The 4,885-nt window shown below is 41.7% G+C and overlaps 1 non-coding gene across 1 annotated transcript; it reads left to right on the top strand.

Moving 5' to 3' along the window:
- The first annotated feature begins 1,827 nt into the window (after positions 1 to 1,827).
- Positions 1,828 to 1,934, top strand: LOC120080684. The gene has a single exon (XR_005482633.1). It is a non-coding gene; the product is annotated as a small nucleolar RNA R71 (small nucleolar RNA).
- Positions 1,935 to 4,885: the final 2,951 nt, after the last annotated feature.

The raw sequence follows: 4,885 nt of genomic DNA, 5'->3' as shown, positions 1-4,885 counted from the left end.
CAATTCAAGTGTTGGTGGCTCCACTAGGGAAGGTTGCGTTGTTTTTCTTTCTTCTTTTTCTGTTGGCTCTTCTTCTTGCTTTGCGATCATTTCTTCTTCCTTGCTTGTTTTTGTTGTGATCGCATTACAAGCAGCAATAGATGCGCTGACATCCTCTTCTTCATTTTCTTTATCAAACTTTTCTTCTTCAATCACACTCTGGTCATCATCTGAGTCATGCGGGTCTTCTTCATCCGGAAACTTCATGGCACGAATTATGCTAAACTTGAGCTTCTGTCCGTTGATGCTTAAAGTGATTTCCCCTTTATGCACATCAATTTGAGCATGACTCGTTGATAGAAAAGGTCGCCCCAGAATGATGGACACATCTTTGTCGGCCTCATAGTCCAATATGATGAAGTCAGCTGGTAGGATAAACTTATCAATGGTTATCAGCACATCCTTCACCTTTTCCTCTGGATGCACTATAGATCTATCGGTTAGTTAGAGAATCACTGTTGTGGGCACAAGTTGCCCCATGTTCTGCTGTCTAAAGATTGACAGAGGAATCAAATTTATGCTGGCTCCCAGGTCACACAAGGCTTGCCCGATGTACAGTCCTCCTATGGAGCAAAGAATGGTAAAGCTCCCAAGATCGCTCATCTTTGGTGGAATTATTGATTTGGAACTTTGTGTCAATGCCACCTTGGCAAACTTTCTAGCTCCCCTCTTCTTAGTTACCATATCCTTCAGAAACTTGGTGTAGGCAGGCATTTCCTCAATCGCTTCACTGAAATGAGTATTAACATGTAATTGCTTTAACATAGAGAAGAAGCGTTGGTACTGTACCTCTTCGTTCTTTTTCTTCCTTAGTCTCTGTGGGAAAGGGGGTAACTGCACTTTCACAGTTCCTATCTCAGTTGGCTTTGAGGTCGACACAACCTCTGGTTCTACTGCTTCTTTTTCTCTTTCTTCTTCTTGCATCACCATAATCTCAGGTTCAGCTGCAATGGAAGTTGTTCGACTAAGCTCCTTCTTTTCTCCCTCCACAGTCTTCCCACTTCGAAATGTCACAACCTCACATTACTCTTTATCTGATCCCCCCGGGTTGCATGGAAGTTTAGTTGAACTTGGTAGAGTTCCTTGCGGTCTACTCTTTAGTTCACTCACAATCTGATCCATCTGTAATTCTAAATTGCGGATGGATGTAGCCTAACTTTGAAGCACCGTTTCGTTTTTCTCTATGTATTGCTTCAATAGGCTTTCCAAGGAAGAGGATTGCGGTGGTTGTGAGTTACTTGCTTGATTGCTCGTTTGACCATTGTTGCGTGTGAAGAATCCTAATGGCTCTTCTTTCTATGCCACAAGTTGAAAATTCTGTTGTTGAGTCTTCCAAGCAAAATTGGGGTGGTTTCTCCACCCGGGGTTGTAGGTATTCGAAAAGGGGTTATTCTTTACAAAGTAAAAAAATTGTGGATTTGTGGGCAATCTTCCATCGCATGCCCATCACCGCAAGTCGTACACCTTGCGGTGTTTTGACTGATTGCGTTGATTTGCCCATTTTGCGGTGTTGTGCTGCTGATCGCAATTCCTTGTATTAAGTTCATCAATGTGGTCATTTGGTTTTGTAATGAAGCAATAGCACCATTATTTGCATCATTGTCTTTGAGTCTCAATATCTGGTCACTCTCTCTCCAATCCTCATGGTTCTTCGAGATGCGATCCAAGATGTTCTTCACCTCGTCATACATTTTATCAAGCAGACCACCAGCGGCTGCCACATTGGCAGCGCTTTGCGAAGCGGGATTCAAACCATGATAGAAAATTTCCATTTGAAGGTAGTCTAGCAAACTGTTGTGTGGACAATACCTGACCAACCTCTTAAACCTCGCCCAGGCATCGCTGAGCGATTCGTCCATGTCTTGTTCAAAATTTGTAATCAGTTTCCTTCGTCTAGCGTTCTCAGTAGGTGGAAAGTATTTCTTCATAAACTTCTCCATGACCTGTTCCCAAGAAGTGATCTCTCCTGGTTCGAAAGAATACGCCCATTTCCTAGCCTGATCACAGAGAGAAAATGGGAACAAAGTTAGTCGAACTTCTTCGGCAGAGATGTTCAGGAACACAAAAGTATTGCAGATTTCAATAAAGCTTCGGAGGTAGGCATGCGGGTCTTCGCCACGTCTTCCTCCGAATTGTCCTGCAGTCTTGATCATCTGCAGCATCATCGGCTTCATTTCAAATCGGCTTCCGTCGAGGGCAGGCCTCATGATTCTCAGAGAGAAATCGTAGAGGTTTGGCAATTCATAGTCCCTAATGGGTCTATTGCGATCGTTTGCCAACAGGATTGGATTCGCCATGACATTGTTATCATTTGGTGCTCCATTTTCAAACTGCTCCGCCATCTCTTTTTTATCTAATTGTGGTTGTTGTTGATGGTCTCTCAGTCTCCTTCTAAATGTCCTCTCAATCTCCGGGTCATAATTCGTCAAAGATTGAGAGTCTGCAAAGAAATCGGAAAAATTATCGTTAGCACTCAATTTTGCCGAAGTCCCCGGCAACGGCGCCAAAAACTTGATGCTTATTTTTATGAAGTGGAAATGCGGATGATATGCATTGATGAATTTGCGTTGTGCACTCAAGTTTCCTCTGTGGAACCCAAGTGTAAATTTCTCTGAGTTTCTTGGTAAGTCCAGGATCGATCACAGGGACTTGTGAAAATAGATTGTGTTGGTAATTTTTAGGAAAACCTTGCGGTGGCAAAATAAATAATTTGTTGGTTTGTTGTTGATTGCGTTAATGAAGAAAAGAAATAAAATGCGATAGATTTGAGAAAAGTAAGTTGTGTGATAGATGCACTGAGTATACGATGAATGGGTTGAGAAGATCTTTAGCAAGCGTTACTTGGGAATGCATCAGACTATGCAATCATGCTACCACCATGCACAGCAAGTCATTTTCCAATGCAAATGCAATGCTCCTAAGTCTAGGATGCATGTGTTGAATGCAAAAGTGTTCATAGAGCTTATCTTTAAGTCTCTACTCTTGTCCTATGCGACGATGCAAAATGCATAAAAGCAAGGTGACTGCTTACAATCGTATCCTATCTCTAGGATGCATGCGATGCATTGATAACAAGTAATGCTCATTCCTAAGCTCCTATCTCTTGATTATGTGTTCTTATCTAACTCTCCCAAGCCTAGATTCTAGCCTGACCTTCCCAAATCTAGATCCTGTCCTTAGACTACCCTCCCAAGTATCTCTAATGGATGAATGAAGCATACGTAATACAAGATAATCCCATAGCATGAAGATTCCCTAGTTGTGCTAGCTAAATGTTTCTCAACACATTCAACTAATTTAGCTACTCATGCATGAATAACAGAGAGTGAACAGATATAGAGAAATAGATTCCATTTCAATAAATGAGTGGAGTACAAAATGACAATGGAAGTTAAAGGTTGAGAGCCTGGTAGCAATTCCTTGCTGACCGAGGCTTTTACACTGTAATCTCTATTCAATTCTAAAGATGTTCCCGCTTCTACAGGTATCGACCCTCTCTTTGTCCTTGAAACTTTCGGCGCTCTCCCAAGCTTACAAAACGATCTATCGGCACAATCTTCTCTCTCACATCTGCCTTAAAACAAAAGAAAACTATGAACAAGGGCATGCAAACTTGTAGAACAAAGAATAGTGAATTCGTGAACCCCTTCTCTGAAGGCTGCTTCTGGTATTTATAGACATCCAAGGTGAACAACGACTTCTCTCTCTTGATTGTACAGATGGGACGACTTAGCATCAAAAAGCTGAATGTACTTTGTGATCATTATCGGCTGTCATCTTAATTTGGATTCGACTATCATCAGCTTTTTGTCCCATCGCGATTAATTAGCCTTTTACCAAGATGCGCTGACCAGGTTGCGGCAATCCTTCTCGAGCAAATGTTTACGAGCACAATCATCGCAAAGCCTTGTGGTGAAGTAGCACTCGACCGATGAATTCCTATGATCGCAATTCTTGCATTGCGTCAACACATATTCTGCACAAAAATACAAAACTCTATTGTTCTAATGCAATGAACGCATACGACCGCAATATTATGAAATTGATGCTTAATGGACGCAAATTAACATATTTCATCAACGCAATCTAACATTGTTTAAGAACATAGCACTATGATAATGTGCATTTCTGCCCGTTATCAGCGATTTGCTTTGTAGATTGTTACAAGTGTTAAAACGTGCTACAGATGGTCTGATCTTGATCATTCATGTGGAGACATGCGAGCGGGGGCATCCTATACAAAGGAGTTTGTATAAGAACAGACAACGAAGGGTTTAGTCTTGTTATATAATGTCGTTCATGAAAAAAACTTGCATGGGTGTGAGTGGCCAAATTGCCAACTCAAACCTACCACTTTGAGGATTCGTCTAATTGGGAAGCTGGGAACTCAGCTACACAAGATGGAATTCACTCCTTCCCTGAAGCAGTGGTAAGTAGATAAATTGCTCCCTTAAGGGCTAATTTCAGGGCTTGAACGATGTGGTACCACACACCTTCTCATGCCCCGAGAGGTGTCCACTCATAATAGGACTATAAGATATTGTTCATTAGAGGGATCAATGGTACTTAAGGAGTTAGATGTAACTATAAGGGAAAAACGGTAAATTGACCCAGTTGTACTTACGAGAATCTGTGAAGGGTTAACATACTGTTGACTGGTTATGTTTGGTGGACATAGAAATATATCTGTGGCGAGAAGAGTGCAGTTGTCAGTCTTTAGTGGAGTGCCCGACAGTTAATGGATGGTGGATTTTGTGACTAAAGAGTTTAGTCAACTATTCACATACCGTTGGAGCTTCAAGCTACAGGTTCATAAGGTCCCCTTGGTAGCTCAATGGATTCAAGT

Source organism: Benincasa hispida, chromosome 6, assembly GCF_009727055.1.
Source record: "Benincasa hispida cultivar B227 chromosome 6, ASM972705v1, whole genome shotgun sequence".
Taxonomy (NCBI): Eukaryota; Viridiplantae; Streptophyta; class Magnoliopsida; order Cucurbitales; family Cucurbitaceae; genus Benincasa; species Benincasa hispida.
This window is presented reverse-complemented; position numbering and strand designations above follow the sequence as displayed.